The following is a 26,480-nucleotide window of genomic DNA, read 5'->3' on the forward strand; positions in this document are numbered from 1 at the left end:
TTAAGGTGGCATGATGGCGCTGCAGTAGAGACCCAGGTTCCATCCTGACTACAGGTACTGTCTGTACGGAATTTGTACGTTCTCCCTGTGATCGCGTGTGGGTTTTCTCCGGGTGCTTCGGTTTCCTCCCACACTCCAAAGACGTGCAGGTTTGTAGGTTAATTAGCTTGGTATAAATGAAAATTGTCCCTAGTGTGTGTTGGAGAGTGTTAATAGAGGCATAGAGTGATACAATGTGGAAACAGGCCCTTCGGCCCAACTCGCCCACACCGGCCAACAATGTCCCAGCTACACTAGTCCCACTTGCCTGCGCTTGGTCCATATCCCTCCAAACCTGTCCTATCCATGTACTTATCCAACTGTTTCTTAAATGATGGGATAGTCCCAGCCTCAACTACCTCCTCTGGCAGTTTGTTCCATACACCCACCACCATCTATGTGAAAAAGTTACCCCTCGGATTTCTATTAAATCTTTTCCCCTTCACTTTGAACCTATGTCATCTGGTCCTCGATTCCCCTACTCTGGGAAAAACACTGTGCATCTACCCGATCTATTCCTCTCATGATTTTGTACACCTCTATAAGATCATCCCTCATCCTCCTGCGCTCCATGGAATAGAGACCCAGCCTACTCAACCTCTCCCTGTAGCTCACACCCTCTAGTCCTGGCAACATCCTTGTAAATCTACTATGAACCCTTCAAGCTTGACAGTATATTTTCTATAACAAGGTGCCCAGAACTGAACACAATATTCTAAATGCGGTCTCACCAACGTCTTATACAACATGACCTCCCAACTTCTATACTCAATACGCTGACTGATGAAGGCCAAAGTCCCAAAAGCCTTTTTGACCACCCTTATCTAGCTGTGACTCGACCTTCAAGGAACCATGCACCTGTACTCCTAGATCCCTCTGCTCTACAACACTACCATATACAACACCAATGTATGGAGATCGCAGGTCAGTTGTACTCGGTGGGCTGAAAGGCCTGTTTCCATGCTGTATCTCTAAACTAAACTAAACTAAAGCTGCGCTGAGAGAATCACAACACAAAAGGTACAGTTTGGTGGTGGAGTTATGGCCCCAGGGTACTCAAGGATGTGGCTCTAGAAATCATGGGCGCATTGGTGATCATCTTCAAAGATTCAGGGCCAGTTCCTGTGGACTGGAGGGTAGCTAATGTTATCCCACTTTTCACAAAAGGAGCAAGAGAAAAAACGGGGAATTATAGACCAGTTAGCCTGAGATCGGTGGTGGGGAAGATGCTGGAGTCAATTATTAAAGTAGTAATAATGACGCATTTGGTATAGCAGTAAAAGGATTAGTCCAAGAGCATGGATTTATGAAGAGAAATTCCTGCTTGACTAATCTTCTGGAATTATTTGAGGATGTGACATGTAAAATGGATGAAGGAGAGCCAGTGGATGTAGTGTATCTGGACTTTCAGAAAGCCTTTGATAAGGTCCCACACGGGAGATTAGTGAGCAAAGTTAGAGAACAGGGTATTGGGGGTGGGGTATTGGCATGGATAGAGAATTGGTTGGCAGACAGGAAACAAAGAGTAGGAATAAATGGGTCCCTGTCAGAATGGCAGGCAGTGGCGAGTGGAGTGCCGCAAGGCTCGGTGCTGGGGCCGCAACTATTTACAACATATATTAATGGCATAGATGATGGGATTAAAAGTAACACTAGCAAATTTGCAGATGACACAAAGCTGGATGGCAGTGTGAACTGTGAAGAGGATGCTAGGAGGTTGCAGGGTGACCTGGACAGGTTGAGTGAGTGGGCAGATGTGTGGCAGATTCAGTATAATATAGATAATTGTGAGGTTATCCACTTTGGCCACAGGAACAAGGCAGATTTGTATCTCAATGGTGTCAGATTAGGAAAAGGGAAGTGCAACGAGACCTGGGTGTCCTTGTACATAAGTCACTGAAAGTAAACATGCAGGTACAGCAGGCAGTGAAGAAAGCTAATGGCATGGTGGCCTTCATAACAAGAGGATTTGAGAATAGGAGTAAAGAGGTTCCTCTGTAGTTGTACAGGGCCTAGGTGAGACCACTGGAGTATGGTGTGCAGTTTTGGTCTCCTAATTTGAGGAAGGACATCCTTGCTATTGAGGCAGTGCAGTGTAGGCTCACGAGGTTAATCCCTGGGATGGCGGGACTGTCATATGAGGAAAGATTGAAAAGATTGGGCTTGTATTCACTGGAGTTTAGAAGGATGAGGGGGGTTCTTATAGAAACATACACAATTATAAAAGGACTGGCCAAGCTAGCAGGAAAAATGTTCCCAATGTTGGGGGAATCCAGAACCAGGGGGCACAGTCTAAGATTAAAGGGAGGCTATTTAAAACTGAGATGAGAGGAAACTTTTTGCACCCAGAGAGTTGTGAATTTGGGGAATTCTCTACAAAAGAAGGCAGGAAGGCCAATTCACTGCATAAATGTAAAACCGAGTTAGATAGAGCTCCAGGGGCTAGCGGAATCAAGAGGTATGGGGAGAAGGCAAGGCACAGGTTACTGATTGTGGATGATCAGCTAAGATCACAATGAATGGCGGTGCTGGTTCGAAGGGCCGAATAGCCTCCTCCTGCACCTATTGTCTATGTTTCTATGTCTGTTAGCACTATTCCTCTTTTTGACATTCTCTTTAAACATTCTATGTGCGTAGATTTTTTTCATTTTCAGCAGATTTGTGTCTATCACTGATTTTAGGCACATTGGTTTTACACATGGGCAGAGACATTCTAGTCATTTCATTGCCTGCTCCGATACAAGAAACAAATTCAAGTTTAATGTGAAACGAGGAACTGCAGACGTTGGCTTACACAGAAGGAAACAGTGTTGGGACCCTTCTTCAGACCTGGGGGACCCGTCTAGGAATGTTACCTATCCATGTTTAAACTATCCATGTTCTCCAGTTGGGACCCTTCTTCAGACCTGGGGGACCCGTCTAGGATCGTTACCTATCCATGTTTAAACTATCCATGTTCTCCAGAGATGCTGACTGACCCGCTGAGTTACTCCAGCACTCTGAGTCCTTTCAGGTTTAATATTTCCATCTCCCGTCCCCAGCCACAGCGCGCTGGCCCAGGGTGTGTGCGCTTATCTGGAAGCTTAATTAAATTAGTTTTATCTCTGTAGTTGGCCATGAGACTGCCAGGCAATGTAAACATCCTCAACAAGCTGCATGCTTTATAAACTGGGTAAAACAAACAACGAAATAATTGATGCAAAGCAATTCTGACCTGTGTAAAACTGTCTGAAGTAAGCTTACTGGCAAGAAAACATTGCTGAGCTGATGTTGGAGTCTTGGCAGCAACTGTAAGGTGTAAGCACACGTTAGGTGCCAGTGTTGATATGTTGTACCAATGCAGTAATCATCTGTTAGTTTCCAGGGGCAGCACGGTGGCACAGTGGCAGATCTGCTGCCTTACAGCTCCCGAGACACAAATATGATCCTCGGCTGCTGTCTGTACGGAGTTTGTACATTTTTTTCCTGTGACCAGATTTTCTCCAGGTGCTCTAGTTTCATCCCACAATCCAAAGAAGTACAGGTTTGCACATATAACCATATAACAATTACCGCACGGAAACAGGCCATCTCGGCCCTTCTAGTCCCCTTACTCTTACTCTACACGAACACTTACTCTCACCTAGTCCCATCTACCTGCACTCAGACCATATCCCTCCATTCCTTTCCCGTCCATATACCTATCCAATTTATTTTTAATTGATAAAATCAAACCTGCCTCCACCACTTCCACTGGAAGCTCATTCCACACAGCTACCACTCTCTGAGTAAAGAAGCTCCCCCTCATGTTACCACTAAACTTCTGTCCCTTAATTCTCAAATCATGTCTTGTTTGAATCTTCCCTACTCTCAGTGGGAAAAGCTCATCCTATAATTGGCCGGTAAAATATTGTAAATTGTCCCTAGTGTGTAGGATTAATTTACGGGGTGGCCACTGGTCGGTGGGCTGAAGGGCCTGATTCCTGGCAGTATCTCTAAAGTCTAAAGTACACTTTGAAGTGTTAGTAATGCTATTTGTGATGTTCAAGTCAAGTCAAGTCAAGTCAAGTTTATTTGTCACATACACATACGAGATGTGCAGTGAAATGAAAGTGGCAATGCTCGCGGACTTGTTGGTGCTAAAACTACTGGCAAACAGGTGAAGTTTGTAAAGGCTGCAAGAAGTTGAAGATGATAAACTCTACAGTATAATGGTTGACAACGATGGGAAACTCCAAACCCTGGGTCAGAGCTGAAACAAAGAGGTATCTTGGGCAGAGTTGCTCATGTGATGTAGTGTGTGGAATAAATGAATCACACAAGGCTGTTGAAACAAATGATGCAGATACATGGCCTTAAAAGGCAAATTAGATCCTTCCGACCATTTCCTGCAGGGGTTTGGTTTTATCCATACTCATCCCCTCTCTCTGGGTATGATAACTTTTGCAGGCTTTGAGCCCTTTATCAAGTTTTCCAGCGGTTCTAAGTTGAGGTTCTGCGGAGAACGCCCGAGGCAACTCAGTCCCCTGAGCCACAACGGAATCATTACTGCGTCTGCTTTGTGAATGGAAGAACGTCACGTTCTATGTAAACATGGAGCGGCACGTGGGCGCAGCAGTAGAGCTACTGTCAAAGGTTATGGGTAAAAGGCAGGAGAATGGAATTGAGGGGGAAAGATAGATCAGCCATGATAGAATTGCAGAGTAAACTTGATGGGCCAAATGGACTAATTCTGTTCCCATGACATATGAACATGCCGGCGGAGATTTTGAGAAGAGAGATCTGACATAGAGATCGTCACAAAACCAACGGAATGTAAATTATTCCAGTTCTGCCATATTTACTTTGAGAATCCTCACATGTTTTAAAAGCCGTTCTAATACATTTTTGGATCACGAGGAGAAAAAAAGAATCGGCCAATTTGGCAGCTTTCACCGAAGATGGTGTCGTCAGCCTCTGTGACTGCAAGGTGATTTTCATCTAAATCCAATGTGATGGTCTGCCATCTTCTATTACCCTGTCCATGTTGTTGTTCATGAAAGATCAAAATAATGTCCAGGGAAAAAAGACATGATACGCCTGCCTTTGTTCCAACGTCACATCGCATATCGCTCTCAGGAAGTGACTGGAATTTATTTTTAATCGTCTTTCTAGGTCACTCATGTCACACATCTAAACAGTCTTTTTATGTTTTGATTGATTGATTGAGAGATGCAGCTTGAAAAACAGGCCCTTCGGCCCAGCGAGTCCATGCCGACCATCGATCGCCCAATCACGCTAGTTCTGTCTTATCACCCTGTCGCATACACTCCCTACACGGCAACCTACAACCCCATACGTCTTTGGGACATGGGAGGAAATCAGAGCACCCGGAGAAACCCTCATGGTCACGGGGAGAACGTGCAAACCCCACACAAACAGTACCCAACCAAGGGCGGGATTGAACCTGGATCTCTGCAACTGTGAGGCAGTGGCTCTATACGCTGCGCCACTGTTGTTAATGGCTTTCCACTCTGAGGCCATTGGCAGGGGAAAGCCCCGGCAGTCCTAGAACCCTGGATTTTGTTACAGTAACCATTTCCTTCACCTCACCTTTAAATCTTTCGATGCCTAGCTTGAGAATTACCTGTTCCCAATTTTTAATCAAGCAAGCAGACGCTCAGATTCACCATGACTGGATTTTGGCACCAATGGGCCTCACAATGCATTCTAGGAATCTATCATTTCAAGAGTCCCATATACATCGAAGCAAACCATAGCCAAAAGAGCCTCTACTTTGTCAGTAGAAAATTCAGCATGCCTTGCCAAACTCTACAGATGCACCATAGAAAATATCCTATCGGGATGCTTCACAAAGTGGTTTGGCAACAGCCCAAGACCGCAAGACATAGCAGGGAGTTGTGGACGTGGCCCTGTCCAACACACAGACCACACTCCCCAACATCAACTCCATCTTCACGCTGGGGTGGGAGATTGCAACCTCCACGTGGCCCGCCCTGTTTCGACTAATGCAAACAATCCGACGTACACAATTAGATCAAATAGAACAAGTTGACCTGCAACTTTAGGCTGTGCACACCATACGCAAGAAGAAGATCTTCAAGCTGCCAACGTAGTCAAGGACCACTCATACCATCACCAAAGATATTCCCTCTTCTCCCCTCTCCCATTAGGCAGAAGAAACAAAAGCTTGAAAACATATGCCACAGGATCATAAGATCATAAGTGATAGTAGAATTAGGCCATTCAGCCCATCAAGTCTACTCCGCCATTCAATCATGGCTGATCTATCTCTCCCTTCTTGCCCCATTCTCCTGCCTTCTCTCCATAACCTCTGACACTCGTACTAATAAAGAATTGGTTCAGGAAAGGCTTCTTCCCCGTTGTTATCAGTATTGAACCATAACTCTGACATCGAGATAACGATGATCTATTCTGCATTTTCCTTGACCTTCGTCCCTTTTATTTTCTCGTTTTCATACCTTACCCTTCCATATCTCTGTGTCTCCCTCCCCCCTGGCTCTCGACCCTTCTCTCCAGAGATGCCGCCTGTCCCGCTGAGTTACTCCAGTATTTTGTGTCTATCTACTATGTCTGTTGCATACAGATGAGAGCAAGCTGATTCCTTTCTGGGGAAGTGACTCTCACTACATCCGTTGAACCACATGAGCAGCATCCTCCCTTGGTACCCAAGGTGTAGTCCCCATCTCCCAACCTAGCTTGAAGCTTCGATGGTACAAAAAGCTGGAGAAACTCAGCGGGTGAGACGGCATCAATGGAGTGAAGGAAATAGATGGTCGAGACTGGAAAAGTCACCCATTCCTTCACTCCATTGATGCTGCCTCAGTCGATGAGTTTCTCTAGCTTTTTGTCTACCTTCAATTTTTCCAGCATCTGCAGTTCTTTGTTAATCAAATAGCTTGCAGCTTTCAATGCCTTTCTCTCACATTTGTGTCTTCATCTCTGGCCTTTGTCCAAACATCTGCTTATCAACGCTTGCCTGTGTTCACTTATTAACCACCATGATTTGTCCTGCTCCTCGTCTCGTCCAACTTTCATTCCCTCTCCTACAATCACTCTGTAGAAGGGTCTCGGCATGAAAAGCCACCTATCCAGGTGCACATGAACGCACTTTCATACACTCACTGTCATTTCCCCAAGACTTCCTGTCCTGCTTGTTGTTAAGATAGTTAAGGGTTTGGACACGCTAGAGGCAGGAAACATGTCCCCGATGTTGGGGGACTTCAGAACCAGGGGCCACAGTTGAAGAATAAGGAGTAAGCCATTTAGAATGGAGACGAGGAAATACTTTTTCTCACAGAGAGTGATGAGTCTGTGGAATTCTCTGCCTCAGAGGGCGGTGGAGGCAGGTTCTCTGGATACTTTCAAGAGAGCGCTAGATAGGGCTCTTAAAGATAGCGGAGTCAGGGGATATGGGGAGAGGGCAGGAACGGGGTACTGATTGGGGATGATCAGCCATGTTCACATTGAATGGCGGTTGTGAATCGAAGGGCCAAATGGCCTACTCCTGCACCTATTGTCTATTGTCTAATGCTTTCTCTGCTTCCTGTTTACGTACTGTTAATCATCCAAGATTGTAAAGACATGAGAAGAGAATGCCGGCCAGATAGCACCGCTGCTTGGGCACAGAGATGTTGCTGGGTCTCTTCCCCCCCACCCCACACCCCCCCATCCATGGACGTTGCAAGGATAGTTATCCTTGGGGTGTTTCAAGGAGACCAGCAGGGAGATAACCAAGCGCTGCCCCTCCACTGACAACAACACTGCCCTGGTCTTCAAGCTTGCCAGTCTGACGAGAATGAGTGAGACCTGGCCAGGTCATACCTACCGCACACTCAAGGTCGGCTGCGGAAGGCTCCCCCTCGGGCCACAAAGGTGGTCGGGCGAGGAGAGGATCGACGGTTCACTGAACAATCCACACAAAGGATGGATGGCTGGAGGCCCTACAGAAGCCTGGGGCTCGCCTAGATCAGGCTCCGCTCCATAAGACCGAGCACGTGGACCCAGACTTTGGAACTGGTGCCAAATCTGGTCACTCGATAAAGAATGTGCAGGAAGGATTTACACTGGTTTAAACCGAAGATTGACATAAAAAGCCGGAGTAATTCAGCGGGTCAGGCAGCATCTCTGGAGAAATGGAATAGGAATACTTGAGGTCTGGGGTCGAGTCTGAAGAAGTTTCTCGACTTGAAAAAGAATGTCACAGCACATGTGACAATTAGAGCAGCATTGAACCATATATTCCCTTCAGGGGAGGAGAATCTTAGCACATCTGTGGCCCGCTTTAGAACAGACTGCATGGGTACCCCGCGGGGGCTGCGTGCTGTGTGCTGCTCCCATCCAGAAGTAATAGTCAGCAGGGTAGTACTGTGCGACCTCCCCTGAGTGCGTCCACTGCTCCCTGTTAGTTACAGTCGAGGTGACAGGAGGACACAGGAGTCGTTTAGTCATAAACAATACAACAGTCCCCACATTCACCTCCAGCACACTATCTACACTTCACGCTGCCTCGGAAAAGCAGCCAAAGGCATGTCCCACCCCAGTCATTCCTTCTTCTACCCGCTCCCGTCCAGCAAGCTTGAAAGCAATACAGAGCACCACCAGGCTCGGGAAGAGTTACTTCCCCTCTGTTATCAGGCTTCTGATAACCCCAGGCTAATTTCCTGATTGGTGCTGGCCGGCCCAGAACAATTCAATGTGCAGAAAAACTTTGTGCGTAAGTGTGTTGAATTTCAAGGCACCAATATGTGGTTCTTACAGGAACTTGACAGCACGCACCACCAGACTCAAGAACAGCTTCTTCCCCTCTGTTATCAATAGACAAAAGACAATAGACAATAGGTGCAGGAGTAGGCCATTCGGCCCTTTGAGCCAGCACCGCCATCAATGTGATCATGGCTGATCATCCACAATCAATAGCTCGTTCCTGCCTTCTCCCCATATCCCCTGACTGCTATTTTTAAGAGCCCTATCTAGCTCTCTCTTGAAAGCATCCAGAGAACCAGCCTCCACCGAGGCAAAGAATTCCATAGACTCACCACTCTCTGTGGGAAAACGTGTTTCCTCGTCTCCGTTCTAAATGGCTTACTCTTTATTGTTAAACTGTGGCCCCTGGTTCAGTCCAATTTACCTCGACCCCATTGCGGACATTGGACTTGTCTCTGGAACTGATGCGCTACAATGCTGAGAACTATATTCTGCACTCTGTATCTTACCCTTTGCTCTGCGTATTATACTTGAGTTTGACTTAAGTCGTAATTACGTATCGCATATCTGACCTGTTTGGATAGCATGCAGAACAAAGGTTTTCACTACCTGGGTACAGGTGACAACACTAAACATAAACCTGGACCTAATTAGGTAAACCACAGGATCAGGCAAGGTATATTACTGGACAATGGCATACTCTGTGTCACCGATGACTTCATCTAATTTCACTACAAGCTGTTGGGAAAACGCATAATTACATGTTCAGGGACAAACCGTACAAAAGCCATTATAAGTTGCCGGCATCCATTTCACAACAGAGCTATTATTTGGCTAGATACTGGTGAAGATAAGAATTGGTCACCAGGTATTTAAATGCTATAAAGGCAGCAAGGAACACACACAAGAAAAGACCAGAGCCTACACAGGTGTTCTGAGGAATCGCATTGCAATGCCAAAACCAAAACCAATGCCCGAACACTTGTTCTGTTCTTTCAACTTAAAAGAATGAGAATCAAACAGGGTACAGAAGTGGCCACCAACATGTTATTGCCTAGTTTATTACACTGCCCAAGATCAATGCTCCACCTCCCACAGCCTAGTTAACCATTGGAATTAAAGACCCTCACGGATAGAGTCTTCTTATTTCCAAAGTGTAACTAACTAACTAACCAGGTATTGTAATAATCCACATTACAGAATAACAGTCAGAAATTGGAATGACAACAGCTGGCCTCATCTACAGTGACACCCAGAGTGCTGGAGTAACTCAGCGGGTCAAGCAGCATCACTATAGAACATGGATAGGTGACTTTTTGGGTCAGGAACCTTGTTCAGACTCATTGTAGTTGGGGAGAATAATGAGTCTGAACAAGGGAATAAGAGTCTGATGAAGTCTCTGAACCAAAAACTATCCTATCCATGTTCTCCAGAGATGCTGCCTGGTGTGTTTCACCTTCTGTTTTTATTTTACACTAAGGTTTGAGATCACATGAGCAGTTCAAAACTCCTTTGTACTGAACTTGATAAAATGTTCCAGCCTTCGGCTTGGAAACGTAACTCGATAATGTTGTCCTGCTGTAGAAACAAAGAACTGCAGATGCTGGTTAATAGGACAGTCTGAAGAAGGGTCTCGACCCGAAACATTACCTATTCCTTCTCTCGAGAGATACTGTCTGACCCACTGAGTTACACCAGGTTTTGAGTCTATCTTCAGTTTAAACTGGCATCTGTAGCTCCTTCCTACACAAAGGTTTCACAGAGTGCTGGAGTAACACAGCAGGTCAGGCAGCATCTCTGGACAACACGGATAGGTAACATTGTGGGTCAAGACTCTTCTTTAGACTGATGTTTTGGGTCCAGATCTTCTCGATGCGAAACGTCACCTATCCATGTTCTCCAGAGATGCTGCCTGACCCGCTGAGTTACTCCAGCACTCTGTGAAACGTCACCTATCCACGTTCTACAGAGATGCTGCCTGACCCACTGAGTTACTCCAGCACTCTGTGAAACGTCACCTATCCATATTCTCCACAGATGCTGCCTGACACTCCGTGTTTTAGTCAAGATTCCAGCACCTACAGTTCCTTGTGTCTCCTCATCTGCTGCGCTGTGCTTTTTTATTGAGTTCTCTCCCCTGTATTCCCACTCCCACTATCAACAGCGTTCGATACTGTGATCAGGGGGCATAAGTCATGTTGACGGTGATAAGCGTTTAACTTGACATTTTTCATTCCCATAAAAAGGATTCCTTCAAATTCTGAAATTATGTTATGATCCTTTTTGAAAGGGAAAATACAGCAGACCAGACGTGAATTTGAAGTGTTCTTGTCGATCTGACAGGAAAGGGTTAAACGTTTTTTTTTTTCTTTTTCTTTTTCTTTTCGTATGGCTGCATGGTAATTTGCATATCACTGTACCCTAACTGGTACTTGTGACAATAAAAGACTGTTGAAATCTTTGACCCGAAATGTCACCTATTCCTTTGCAGATTGCCGCTATCTAACCAGGTAACAGGGATGATTCTCAACCTGACCAATACTTCACTCTACTCTCGGCACCAGTTTAAATAGCACAAACCACCCTGGAGAAGATGAGACATTGTCATCTGGAGAATTTTCAAACAGCAAAAAAAGGGTCTGAAGAAGGGTCTCGGCCCAAAACGTCACCTATTCCTTATCTCCGGAGATGCTGCCGGTCCTGCTGAGTTATTCCAGTCTATCTTGAAGACTATCTTGGAGCCTGAAGACTGCAACAACCAGGTTCAGGAATAGCTACTTCCCCACAGCCATCGGGCTATTAAACCTGGCTCGGACAAAACTCTGATTATTAATAACCACTTTCTGTTATTTGCACTTTACCAGTTTATTTATTCATGTGTGTATATATTTATATCATGGTATATGGACACATTTATTTGTTTTGTAGTAAATGCCTATTATTTTCTGTGCGCTTAAGCAAAGCAAGAATTTCATTGTCTTATACAGGGACACATGACAATAAACTCACTTGAACTTGAACCAACATCTGCAGTTGCTTCCTACACATGGCAAATAAAATGGTTGATGTGTGGTATCGTTTGGGGTGCTAGATGCGATCAGTGTACATCGCAGTAACCATCAGTAAACGTGTCAGATGCTGCACATTCTGAGGCCGAGATTATCATCATGCCCACATTCCATATGAGTGAGACATGGGCTGGCAGTTTCCGACCGCAGTCACCAGGCATTGAGCTGACACAGAGACTGCCATTATACAAAACAAATGACAAAAAACACAAAGTGCTGGAGTTCTTAACCTGACCATGAAGGCGTTAAGTTGGAATGTGAAATCACAAGCTGAGAAGTGAGGTCAAATGCTATATTTGTGTGCATTGAATCGCAATAGACTTGACTATCTCACCAAACTGTACGATATATGTGTTGCAAGGACATGCAGATACTGGTTTACACTGAAGATAGACACAAAATGTTGGAATGAGTTGTTTCAGGCACATTCAAGAGTTTGGGAGTTCCACCATAATTCACCCATGCATTCTCCATTGGACATGCACCTCACACCGAACATAGCAAGTAGGACAAGGGCCTGAATCTAATCCTATCACATGAACTCATTGAACTCTGGGGAACATGGATAGGTGACTTTTCACGTCGGGACTAAGGTCGGAGTCTGAAGAAGGGTCCCAACCCTAAACATCACCTATCCACAGTCTCCAGGGATGCTGCCTGACCTGTTGAGCTACTCCAGCACTGTATCTTCCCATTCCTCTTGCATAATCTAGTTCTACCTAATAGGGTCCAGGAAGGAAGACTTTGTCCTGCCCCCACCTCTCTTTCAGCTTTCTCTCCACCCACCCTCACAATCAGTCGAACCCAAAATGTCTATGTTCTCCAGAGATGCTGCCTGACCCCTAGATGTACTCCAGCACTCTCTAAAACGTCACCTATGTCCTCCAGAAATGCTGCCTGATCCCTAGAGGTACTCCAGCACTCTCTAAAACATCACCTATCCATGTCCTCCAGAGATGCTGCCTGACCCAATGAGTTACTCCAGCACACTGTGTCTTTTTTTGTATCCTAGCACCTGCAGTTCCTTGTCTCTTGAGAAGGGGCCAGTTGAGAATCCAGGTTCAGAATCTTTGGCCCTTACAATTATTTCTCAGTAATATAATCAAACATGCTCTCTAGGAGTTATCTCTTTCACGAGTTATCTCAGAATTAAAGGATGGTCCTTTAGGAAGGTGATGAGGAGGAATTTATTTAGTCAGACGGTGGTGAATCTGTGGAATTCATTGCTGCAGACGGCTGTGGAGGCCACGTCAATCGATATTTTTAAGGCAGAGATAGATAGATTCTTGATTAGTATGGGTGTCAGGGGTTATGGGGAGAAGGCAGGAGAATGGGGTTGAGGGTGAGAGACAGATCAGCCATGAATGAATGGCAGAGTAGACTTTTTGGGTCGATACCCTTCTTCAGAAGAAGGATCTCAATCCGAAGCATCACCCGTTCCATCTCTCCAGAGATGCAGCCTGTCCCGCTGAGTTACTCCAGCTGTTTGTGTCTATCTTCAGCATCTGTGGAAGGATTAGTCGGCTGATATTTTGGATCAGGACCATCCTTCAGAATCTAATGTTTTCAATTGGGACCCTTTCTCGGGTGTCCGTTTCTGGAGAATATTTGTAGTGTGGTGGTTTCATCTGCCTCCTGCATCAACCTTCCCCACTGATGAGGATCATCCATCCACCACTACACTCTGTACACACTTGACCCAGAATTAAGGACGCCACAAACTAATTTTACTAATGAGTGAATTCCAGGGGCCAGAAATTTTAATACTTGCACATTTGAAGAGACTCCAAGTTGCTGAGAGCAGGCTGGAACCCCAGGGGCGACTTCCCTGACTTTACTCAGAAGCAGATGTCTTTTTGAAGAAAATAGGCCAGCAGGCACTGAAATCCTAACACTAAATATAGTCCGAAACCAAGGAAGTCTCAGCTTGTTTCCCCAGAGCCGAAACCAGCATGGCATGGATCATGTTCAACTGAGGTTGGAATCTAAAGCAGGTGTGGACGCCAAGTCCATGCAACAACATCTAATGGAAAACGTAGGGACAATATTAAAAACAAAATTATACAAAAGTGCTGGAGTAACTCAGCGGGCCAGGCAGCATCTGTGGAGAACATGGATAGGTGACGTTTCACAGAGTGCTGGAGTAACTCAGCGGGTCAGGCAGCATCTGTGGAGAACATGGATAGGGTGACGTTTCACAGAGTGCTGGAGTAACTCAGCGGGTCAGGCAGCATCTCTGGAGAACATGGATAGGTGACATTTCGCATCGAGAAGATCTGGACCCAAAACATCAGTCTGAAGAAGAGTCTTGACCCAAAATGTTACCTATCCGTGTTGTCCAGAGATGCTGCCTGACCTGCTGTGTTACTCCAGCACTCTGTGAAACCTTTGTGCAGGAAGGAGCTACAGATGCTAGTTTAAACTGAAGATAGACACAAAACCTGGTATAACTCAGTGGGACAGACAGCATCTCTGGAGAGAAGGAATAGGTAATGTATCGGGTCGAGACACTTCTTCAGACTGTCCTATTAACCAGCATCTGCAGTTCTTTGTTTCTACAGCAGGACAACATTATCGAGTTACGTTTCCAAGCCGAAGGCTGGAGCATTTTATCAAGTTCAGTACAAAGGAGTTATGAACTGCTCATGTGATCTCAAACCTTAGTGTAAAATAAAAACAGAAGGTGAACACAACAGAATGGTGGAAAATTGAAATTGATGAAGCTTACAGCTGGGGTGGTTCATATTCAGAAGTGATAGGAGCAGAATTAGACCTTTTGGCCCATCAAGTCTACTCCATTCAATCATGGCTCTCCCTGATCTAGCTCAACCCCATTCTCCTGCCTTCTCCCCATAACACCTGACACCCATACTAATCAAGAATATATCTATCTCTGCCTTTAAAATATCAATTGACCGCCTCCACAGCCTTCTGTGGCAATGTATTCCATAGATTCACCATGCTCCGACTAAAGAAATACCTCCTCATCTCTCACAGAAAGCATTTGATAAGGTCCCACATAGGAGATTAGTATGCAAAATTAGAGCACATGGTATTGGGGTTAGGATGCTAACATGGATAGAAAATTGGTTGGCAGACAGGAAACAAAGAGTAGGGATCAACGGGTCCCTTTCAGAATGGCAGGCAGTGACTAGTGGAGTACCGCAAGGCTCGGTGCTGGGACCGCAGATATTTACAATATACATTAAAGATTTAAATGAAGGGATTAAAAGTAACATTAGCAAATTTGCAGATGACACAAAGCTGGATGGCAGTGTGAACTGTGAAGAGGGTGCTATGAGGATGCATGGTGGACAGGTTGGGTGAATGTGCAGATGTGGATAAATGTGAGTTTATCCACTTTGATGGCAAAAACAGGAAGGCAGATTATTATCTAAATTGAGTCAAGTTAGGAAAAGGGGAAGTACAACGAGATCTGGGTGTCCTTGTTTATCAGTCAATAAAAGTAAGCATGCAGGTACAGCAGGCAGTGAAGAAAGCAAATAGCATGTTGGCCTTCATAACAAGAGGAGTTGAGTATAGCAGCAAAGAGGTCCTTCTGCAGTTGTACAGTGCCCTAGTGAGTCCACACCTGAAGTATTGTGTGCAGTTTTGGTCTCCCAATTTGAGGAAGGACATTCTTGCTATTGAGGGAGTGCAGCGTTGGTTCACCAGGTTAATTCCCGGGATGGCGGGACTGTCATATGTTGATTGAATGGAGCGGCTGGGCTTGTGTACTCTGGAATTTAGAAGGATGAGAGGGTATCTTATTGAAATATATAAGATTATTAAGGGTTTGGACACACTTGAGGCAGGTAACATGTTCCCAATGTTGGGGGAGTCCAGAACCAGGTGCCACAGTTTAAGAATAAGCCATTTAGAACGGAGATGAGGAAATACTTTTTCACACAGAGAGTTGTGAGTCTGGAATTCTCTGCCTCAGGTGGAGGCAGGTTCTCTGGATGTTTTGAAGAGAGAGCTAGATAGGGCTATTAAAGATAGTGGAATCGAGGGATATGGGGAGAAGGCAGGAATTGGATATTGATTGTGGATGATCAGCCATGATCGCATTGAATGGCGGTGCTGGCTCGAAGGGCCGAATGGCCTACTCCTGCACCTATTGTCTATTGTCATTGCACAAATCATTTTGCAAATCTCACATCTCAACACTTCAAGTCTTGCATCCAATTCTTCATTGCTTCATTTTTTTACTTTCCACTTCAGTTTAGTTTAGTTTAGAGATACAGCGCGGAAACAGCCCTTTGACCCACCGAGTCCGCACCGACCAGCATAAACATGTGGGGCAATTTATAATTTTACCAAGCCAAGAAGCCCACAGACTCTACCACTGCATCAGCATATTGTGTCATATCTTCATAATTACTCATGGTAGAATTGAACTGTTGACATGGTCTTGTACAGAGTATGTAGACTCTTGTGCACTGCACAACACTAACCACTACCCCAGCAACTATGATCTGCAGTGATGTTTGTTCTGGTTGCATGATGGACTTCAGTTTTGCACTATTACAGTCTGCGTACCTGGTATTACTGACTAATAATGAATGGTATGGGTTGATGAGTGTACTATTGTATTTACCGGCCTGTTTAGCTGCAGCAAGTCAGAATTTCATTCTCCCACTGTCAGTACATATGACCATTAAACACTCTCGACTCTGGACAGAAGATTTATAGCAAGGCAGTTCCTCATTCAGTCCCCGCTGAAACATTCCACCCCGATTCCAACAACAACACTGCTTTTGCCAAATCGTCAAGTGGAAAAGACCAGGCTCCAGATACGCCTCAGGTCTATAAATGTGTTGCCATTTTCAAGGAGCATCACAGCTGGATATCACAACCCTGGAAACAGAGGGGTAGCCATTGCAATCTTTAGACTTTAGATATACAGTGCGGAAACAGGCCCTTCGGCCCACTGACTCCGCGCTGACCAGCGATCAGCCCGTACTGATCTACTCATGTGGAACAATTTTGCAATTTTTACTGAAGCCAATGAACCTACCTTGATCGGACTGTCTTTGATCAGACTTTACTGGCTTTACCTCAATGCACAAATGTTGAATCTGTACACTGTGAATGGCTCGATTGTAATCATGTATCATCTTTCCACTGACTGGTTAGCACACAACAAAAAGCTTTTCAATGTACCTCGGTACACGTGACAATAAACTAAACTAAAATAAAATAAACTACAAAACTGCATGTCTTTGGAATGTGGGAGGAGACCACAGCACCCGGAGAAACCCCATGTGGTCAAAGGGGGAATGTACAAATTCCGTACAGACAGCAAACCCGGATGTCTGGCGCTGTAAAGCAGCAACTCTACCACTGCGCCACTGTGCTGCCCTTTCGTAGAGGGGCAGCACACCCAGTCATAGAGTCATAGAGTGATACAGTGTGGAAACAGGCCCTTCGTCCCAACTTGCCCTCACCGGCCAACATGTCCCAGCTACACTAGTCCGACCAGCCTGCGCTTGGTCCACATCCCTCCAAACCTGTCCTATCCATGTACCTAACTGTTTCTTAAACGATGGGATAGTCCCAGCCTCAACTACCTCCTCTGGCAGCTTGTTCCATACATCCACCACCCTTTGTATGAAATAGTTACCCCTCAGATTCCTATTAAATCTTTTCCCCTTCACCTTGAACCTATGTTCTCGGGTCCTCGATTCCCCTACTCTGGGCAAGAGACTCTGTGCTACCTGATCTATTCCTCTCACGATATTATACACCTTTGTAAGATCACCCCTCATCCTCCTGCGCACCATGGAATAGAGACCACTTCAAGGAATAGAGGAACAGATTCCAACTTGGCCTGCTCCTACCACACCTTGTGTGTGCTGGGTGCGCTGGGAGCGCTGCAAAGATTGGGAAGAAAGGGAAGTCCTGAACTATTATCTACCTCAATGGGGACACTTGGACTACCCTTGAGCGGGCTTTGCTGGCTTTACCTTGCACTGAACGTTATTCCCTTATCATGTATCCGTACACTGTGAATTGTAATCATGTATTGTCTTTCCGCTGACTGGTTAGCACGCAACAAAAGCCTTCCACTGTCCCTCGGTACACGTGACAATAAACGACACTGAACTTGGAGTAGGGAGGCGGGAGGGGACAATGTGGTGGGAACAATCGGGATGGAGCACGGGCAAGTTATACACAACAACGAGGAGGAACAAGGCCAATGGAAATTGAAGGAGATGTCCACGGAAATCTTGCATTAACGTAGAGGCCCATTGATCTAACAGAGCAGTGACACAGGCAAGGAGAGGTGGAGAGCTGGGGAAGACAAGTCATGTCATCAATGCTGAGCTGAATGCAAGGCAGGTGGCAAAACTGACAGCAGGCCTGGTGTGGGGAAGGAAACTAGGCCCCAGCCTCAACAGCAACTGATGTATCGGTGGGGAAGGGTGCAACCCAAACTGGAGCGGTGGAAACTCAGACCCTGCCTCTCACACACAACACTGGGGGGGGGGGGGGGGGGGGGGGGGGGGGGGGGGGAGAGGGGGATCGAGGGGCAGTGAGAGAGGGGGTAAAGAGAGAGGGGACAGTCAGAGGAAGAGCAAGACAGACAGTGAGAGAGAAGAGACAACAAGAGAGAGAGAGCGCGATAGAGGGAGAGGGAGGGAGAAGTGAGAGTGGGAGGAGACGAGAGGGAGAGAAAAAGAGGGAAGAGAAAGAGGGATGGAGAAGGAGGGAAGAGGGGAGAGAGAGAGAGAGAGAGAGAGAGAGAGAGAGAGAGAGAGAGAGAGAGAGAGAGAGAGAGAGAGAGAGAGAGAGAGAGAGAGAGAGAGTAGAGAGAGAGAGAGAGAGAGAGAGAGAGAGAGAGAGAGAGAGAGAGAGAGAGAGAGAGAGAGAGAGAGGAGAGAGCAAGAGAGAGAGAGAGAGAGAGAGAGAGAGAGAGAGAGAGGAGAGAGAGAGAGAGAGAGAGAGAGGAGAGAGAGAAGAGAGAGAGAGAGAGAGAGAGAGAGAGAGAGAGAGCCGAGAGAAGAGAGAGAGAGAGATGTGAGAGAGAGAGAGAGAGAGAGAGAGAGAGAGAGAGAGAGAGAGAGAGAGAGAGAGAGAGAGAGAGAGAGAGAGAGAGGTGAGCAGCAGCCTCTCTAATTATGTGGAGCAGCCATGGGGGAATGTAGTGGCAATTCACAGAAGCTGCCCTGAGCTTTGCTTTGTATTCCTCAAAGCACTTCAAAGGAAGCCAGGATGTGTTGGGAATGCGAGGGGTGCTGTCCTGCAAGGCTGCCTCAAAGAGGTAGGGAGAGGGCCCTGCTCTGCTGAGGGGCCTGGGATGATATATTCCACAGAAGGCAGCCGAGGAGCATGAAAAGAAGATGAGAGGCAGGCTGTAATGAGAGAGTGGAGAGAGTGCAGAGCACTCACTGTGACTGGGGACATGTGCAAGTCTGTAATTTAAATAGCATGATTAGGACAGGGAGATGAAACACCAAACAACTGCGGTGCGGAGACAAGGCTGGCAGCCGCTCTTAGATGAGAGGTTTGGTGCCTCTCATTTGACAGTAAATTAAATATATATTGCAGTTGCCAAAAAAACTAGCTGTTTTGTGGCTGAATAATTACATCTGTCAAATAATGAGGAGATATTCTAAACTAAGTTCATTACCTACATTCATTTTCTTTACTCTTAACGGTAAATTGTTTCCACTGTGACATCTCCCTGATTAGTTTGAACGTTGGTCAATATGATCGGCACGGTGGCGCAGCGGTAGAGTTGCTGCATTACTTAATATCGCCGGGTTCGATCCTGACTATGGGTGCTGTCTGTACGGAGTTTGTACGTTCTCCTCGTGACCTGCATGGATTTTATCTCAGATCTTCGGTTTCCTCCCTCACTCCAAATACGTACAGGTTTGCAGGTTAATTGGCTTGGTGTAAATGTAAAATTGTCACTAGTGTGTGTTGGATAGTGTTAATCATAAGGGCATAAGGGATAGGAGTTGAATTAGGCCATTCGGCCCATCAAGTCTTCTCCGCCATTGAATCATGGCTGATCTATTTCTCCCTCCTAACCCCATTCTCCTGTCTTCTCCCCATAATCTCCGACTCTATGGCCTGTGACAAAGAATCCTATAGATTCACCACCCTATAGAAATCCCTCCTCATCTCCTTCCTAAAGGAACGTTCTTTAAATTTGAGGCTATGACCTCTGGGCCTAGAATCTCCCACTAGTGGAAACATCCTCTCATCCAGCGAGTAGAGACCCAGTGTCGTCAAATGCTTATCAGATGTTAACCCACTCATTCCAAAGATCATTCTCGTAAACCTTGTCTGGACCCACATTTTTCAGTGAGTCTGATTCAGAGTCAACTTCTTCAGTCAATTTGTCACTCAGATAACTTCAGCAGCTGAGAGAGTGCGGAGGTTGTCTTCAGTATAAAGTCAACACCATCCGTGTGAAGGCCCACCTTAACTTCATGGAAGATGTGGATACTTCAATGAAAATTTCTAACATTCTGGGTGCGTTTAAGATTAAAGATACAGCGTTCAATCACACCAAGTCCATGCCGACCAGTGAACGGCCAACACTCGCACTACTCGACACACTAGGGACAATTTACAATTTTACTGAAGGCAATTAACCTACAAAACTGTACGTCTTTGGAGTGTGGGAGGAAAGCGAAACACCCGGAGAAATCCCACGCGTGTCACGGGGAGAACGTACAAACTACGTATAAACAGCACCCATAGTCAGGATCGAACCCGGGTCTCTGGTGCTGTGAGGCAGCAACTCTACCATTGCACCACTGTGCTGCCCTCTGCCAATGTACATGCTGAGCCCAAGTGTCAGATATTTGATCATAGCCACCTGACAGCAGAGTCATTGTCCTTTTACTTTTGTATACTTACATAGAAATGTTTTTAGAAGAATAATATAGCATTAGTTGGAGTAATAATGGCGCGGGCTTACTTTAATACAATTTAAAATACTGCACAGACTCTACTATTCAAAGACTAAACTGAATAAGATCTTTCCAAATGTATCTCCTATTTGTGACAAATGTCTCCTTCAAGAAGCAACTATAACACATTCCTTCGCCTCTTGCATAAAATGACAAAACTTCTGGAGAGGAACTTTTGAAAATTCCTCAAAAACATTAAAAACAAAACTGGGCCCCGCCATGGAATTGATCATTCTAGGTATGTCAGCAGCCTGCTCTGAGCTATCAATATTTCAAAGACCTTTCCTCAATTATGGCCTGATAACTGCAAAAAAACTAATACTCAAATTTTGGTAACATACATCTGCCCCTACTCTCAAAATGTGGATTACAAACATGTCTGAGATGCTACATCTTGAAAATATGAGACTTATCTTAGCAGAAAAACCAGAGCATTTTTTCAAAGACATGGACACCAGTCATTGATTTACTACAAGGATAGTATAGTGCAACACAATTGTGGAGCTAAATCTAATTATGGGTTTGGTGATGAGTGGGGAGGGATGTGAGGCAGGTATATCATCACCTTTTGTTTTTCTTTCTGCTTGTGTCTTTTTATTTCTCTACGTCTTTCTTATTTCTTTTACTTCCTCACTCTTTGGGTACACCACTCTGGTAGTCTAGAGGTTCTATCCTTGCACATTCCACTTTCTCTCTCTCTTGCTCTTTCTCTCTTCTTCTCTCTCATCTTTAGTTAAAAATTAAAATTGAAGCTGTACAATAACCGTATTATGTCATATGCCGCTGGTTATATTTTTGTACACGGCATCTAATAAATAAAAAAATTTAAATCATAATTTTTTTTAAATAATGGTGCGAGCTTAGTGTCTTTTCAATTGAATGGAACTCTGTTAAATGGGCAATATTGATTTAGTTGTATCTTTCATGATGATTCTGCACTATAAAACCACAAAGACAAAGAGTCTAAAAATTGCAATCAATTGTCTATATTTGCTGACCTTTTACTGTAATCCACAGAACATGGTGTTATGACAGAACTCCCTTGAAGGGAGTGGGCACCTTCATCGCAGAGTTGAAACATTCTTCTGGCCCAACCACTTGCTTCTTTGTGCCCCATAGTCCAAGATCCTTTTGCGAACGGCTGTGGAAGTAGACAATTCGAGATCTTAGTTGGATCCTGAAGTTATCACATCATATTTAACAGAGGTAATATTGGCAATGACTGTGCATTGAACACAAGGTGATGTCTGGCAGCTTGACAAGTCTGTGTGTAAAATAATCATGTAACAGTGATGCAGTAATTGTTGCCAATAGACTGCCCAGTGTTCACTAAGTACTTGCTGAAACACTACTCCAGAGTCGTTTACTTGCTATTAAACATGTTCAGTTACCGAGTTCCATCTGAACTGCTTTCTAATTTTCTGAAGATAGACACAAAAAGCTGGAGTAACTCAGCAGGACAGGCAGCATCTCTGGACAGAAGGAATGGGTGATGTTTCGGGCCGCGACCCTTCTTCAGGACTAAGTTACAGCCCAGTCTCATATTTTGCTCCATTTCCAACTGTTAGTTTAGTTTCGAGATACAGCACGGAAACAGGCCCTTCGGCCCACTGAGTCTGTGCCGACCAGCGATCCCCGCACATTTACACCGCCCTACACACTGGGGACAGTTTTTACATTTACACCAAGCCAATTAACCTACAAACTTGTGTGTCTTTGGAGTGTGGGAGGAAACCGAAGATCTCAGCACGCAGGTCACGGGGAGAACGTGCAAACTCCGTACCGACAGCACCCGTAATCAGGATGGAACCTGGGTCTCTGTCACTGTGAGGCAGCAACTCTACCGCTGCGCCACCCTGCCGCACTATTAAAATAACTCAATTCTAAAACCCACACTCACTACTTTTTAAACCCATCATTGTTTTACTTGTGTGCAGGTTAATTGGGTGGAGATTTTTTTTAAATTAATCAAATGATGACATAAAAATCCGCAGCAAATTTTCAATTCCTCATGGACTGCGTTGCATGGAGTCCGAGCTGTACAGCACAGAAATAAACCCTTCGGCCCGCCTTGTTCATGCCGACTCAGTTGACGTGCTGGACCAGTCCCATTTCCCTGCAGTCCCAGTCCCATAGCCCTCTACACCCTTCCCATCTATACATATGTCTGAAATTTGTGATTGTATCCACTTTTGTAGCTTCCTCCGGCAGCTCATTCCAGATACGGACGAATCTCTGAGTGAATCAGTTGCCCCTGAGGTCCCCCTTAAATCTCTCCCCTCTCACCTGCCCTCTATGTTTATGTTACCATGAGTGTAGGAAAGAACTTTACACTAAAGTTAGACACAAAATGCACAAGGAACTGCAGATGCTGGAATACTGTGTGGAACACAAAGTGCTGGAGGATCTCAGCGGGCCAGGCAGCATCTGTGGAGGACATGGATAGGTGATGTTTTGGATTGGGATCCTCCTGTGACCAATCCTGACCCAAATTGTAATTTATCCATGTTCTCCAGAGATGTTGCCTGACCCGCTGAGTTACTCCAGCACTCTGTGAAACGTCACCTATCCATGTTCTCCACAGATGCTGCCTGACCTGCTGAGTTACTCCAGCACACTGTGTCTATCTTTTATTTTGCCATGACATTCATCTGGAACAGGAACCATCACCATTGGACCAGTCAGCATGTTAGTGTTAAAGATCAGGATGTACTCACTCATAACAGAACCAAATGTTGCTCCCTCTTGTTGATGGTGAAGGACCTTAGCTCTGTTCAGTTACCTGCCGCCCAAGATGCTCCATCTAAGCTTGTCTCATTTAGTTTAGTTTAGTTTAGAGATACAGCGTGGAAACAGGCCCTTCGGCCCACCGAGTCTACACCAACCAGTGATCTCCGTACATTAATGCTATCCTAGGGCCAATTTACATTTATACCGTCAATTAACCTATAAACCTGAAGGTACACAAAAAAGCTGGAGAAACTCAGCAGGTGCAGCAGCATCTATGGAGCGAAGGAAATAGGCAACGTTTTGGGCCGAAACCCTTCTTCAGACCTATAAACCTGTATGTCCTTGGAATGTGTGTGGATCTCAGAGAAAACCCACGCGGTCACAGGGAGAACATACAAACTCCGTGCAGACAGCACCCATGATCAGGATCGAACCCTGGTCTCTGGGGTTTTAAGCACTGTAAGGCAGCAACTGCTGCGCCACCATGCTGCCCTCAGAGACAAGCTTTTCCCACTGAGAGTAGGGAAGATTCACACAAGAGGACATGACTTGAGAATTAAGGGACAGAAGTTTAGGGGTAACATGAGGGGGAACTTCTTTACTCAGAGAGTGGTGGCTGTGTGGAATGAGCTTCCAGTGAAGGTGGTGGAGGCAGGTTTGTTTTTATAATTTAAAAATAAATTGGATAGTTATATGGACGGGAAAGGAATGGAGGGTTATGGTCTGAGCGCAGGTATATGGGACTAGTGGAGAATACGTGTTCGGCACGGACTAGAAGGGTCGAGATGGCCTGTTTCCGTGCTGTAATTGTTATATGGTTATATACAGCCTGGAAACAGGCCCTTCGGCCCACCGAGTCTATGTCGACCAGAGGTCACCTGTACACTAGTTCTATCCTACACACAAGGGACAATTTAGGGAAGCCACATAACCTACATACCTGTACGTCTTTGGGATGTGCCTGCATTTGGCCCATCCCCCTCTAAACCATTCCTATCCATGTACCTGTCCAAATGTCGTATGAATGCTGTTATAGTACCCACCTCAACCACCTCCTCTGGCAGCTCGTTCCATACACCCACCACCCTCTGTGTGAAAAAGTTGCCCCTCGGGTTCCTATTAAATCTTTCTCCTCTCGGCTGAAACTAATATGTTCTCGTTCTTGATTTTCCTACTCTGGGTAAAATACTATCTATTCTATCCATCTATCACCCTCTGTATTCCCCTCACCTATATGAGATCACTCCTCATCCTCCTGTGCTAGAAGAAATAGTGTCTCAGTCTGCCCAACCTCTCCCCGTAGCTCAGACCCTTGATCCCGGCAACATCCTCGTAAATCTTCTCTGCAGCCTGCCCAGCTTAAAGCCATACATTGTGGTCTCTGTACACCAGTGGCGGATAGGGAGTAGAGTCCCAGTCTGCCCAACCTCTCTCTCCCTGTAGCTCGAGACCCTTCTTCAGACTGGGGGCTTTGTACACCTTGTTGAAGCTCATCCAGGTGGGCAGAAAATATTCCGTGCATTCCTGCCTTGTTCATGGTGGGTGATGACATGGCTTTGGGATGTCAGGAACTGAGTTGTTTCTTTGCCGGATGGCCTCCCTCTGATCCACAACAGCATTGGAGCGATGGGTGCAATCACGTTTCCAGGTTGGCAGTAGCTCCAAGAATGTTCAGGCACTGAATGCCAAGGGTTGAGGTTAGACTCACCCTTGTAGGGCATAAGTGATAGGAGGGAATTTAGGCCATTCTGCCCATCAAGTCTACTCCGCCATTCAATCATGGCTGATCTAACTCGCCCCTCAACACCGTCTTTTCCCCATAACCCCTGACACCCGAACTAATCAAGAATCTATCTATCTCTGCCTTAAAAATATCCATTGACGGCCTCCACAGCCTTCTGCGGCAATGAATTCCATAGATTCACCACCCTCTGACTGGACATCATTTTAGGAAGACTTTCCTCCTCATCTCCTTCCTAAAATAATGTCCATTAATTCTGAGGCTGTGCCCGCTGGTCCTCGACCCACTAGTGGAAACATTCTCTCCACATCCACTCTATCCAAGCCTTTCACTATTCATGGCCTTGTGTCTGGCGGGTGATGACGTGGCTTTGGGATGTCAAGAACGGAGTCATTTCTCTGCAGTATGCCCACCCTCTGATCCACATTAGTCGTGTGTTGGAATCAGTGTTGGTGCGATGGTGCAGTTCCAGTTGGTGGTAGCTCCAAGAATGTTCAGCTCACCGGATGCCAAGGCTTGAAGTTTGACCCACCCTTGTAGGACTTGGCAGTTCCATGGTCTGAAGCTCACTCTACCCCATCAGCATTGGCCAGCCTGAGGATTGCCTGAGGTTGTTGCATGCTGGAGCACACTACCTCATTTATGAATAATAATAATAATAATAATAATAATAATAATAGTGAATAGAATTACACACTGGACAGTCTGCAGAGACCTCCCACCTCTCCTCTGATGGAACGGCTAATGCACGATTCAACAGCATATAATCTATTCCCCAATTGCCATCGAATGTGGTAACGAGCCTTCTTAAAAGACATTTGCACAGGTACATAGTTTGAGAAGGATATGGGTCATATGTGGGCAGGTGGGATTAGCGTAGATGGGGCATCTTGATCGGCATGGATGTGTTGGGCTGAAGGTGGACACAGTGCTGGAGTAACTCAGCGGGTCAGGCAGCATCTCTGGAGAAAAACGATGGGTGACTTTTCTGGTCAGAACCCTTTTTCCAGTTGGGCCGAATGGCCTGTGTCCATGCTATATGACTACAACCATGTCTGTATGGAGTTTGTACGTTCTCCCTGTGATTGAGGGTTTTCTCCGAGATCTTGTGATGAATGTAAGGTTATCCACTTTGGTGGCAAAAATAGGAAAGTAGATTATTATCTGAATGGTGGCTGATTAGGAAAGGGGGAGATGCAACGAGACCTGGGTGTCATGGTACACCAGTCATTAAAAGTAGGCATGCAGGTGCAGCAGGCAGTG

At 45.6% G+C, this 26,480-nt stretch overlaps 2 long non-coding RNA genes across 3 annotated transcripts in view; both read right to left on the bottom strand.

Annotated features, from left to right (window-relative positions):
* The window catches only part of LOC129701287 (uncharacterized), a 75,807-nt gene that overhangs the window by 36,632 nt on the left and 12,695 nt on the right, over positions 1-26,480 (bottom strand). For both annotated transcript variants that reach the window (XR_008724175.1, XR_008724176.1), the window contains exon 2: positions 21,745-21,887. This is a non-coding gene — a long non-coding RNA (uncharacterized LOC129701287). The remainder of the gene's footprint in view (positions 1-21,744; positions 21,888-26,480) is intronic.
* Positions 11,044-13,885, bottom strand: LOC129701288 (uncharacterized). Its single transcript, XR_008724177.1, has 2 exons — positions 12,751-13,885; positions 11,044-12,688 (listed from the first exon to the last, which is right to left on the bottom strand). It is a non-coding gene; the product is annotated as an uncharacterized LOC129701288 (long non-coding RNA).

Source organism: Leucoraja erinacea, chromosome 10 (assembly GCF_028641065.1).
Source record: "Leucoraja erinacea ecotype New England chromosome 10, Leri_hhj_1, whole genome shotgun sequence".
Classification (NCBI taxonomy): domain Eukaryota; kingdom Metazoa; phylum Chordata; class Chondrichthyes; order Rajiformes; family Rajidae; genus Leucoraja; species Leucoraja erinaceus.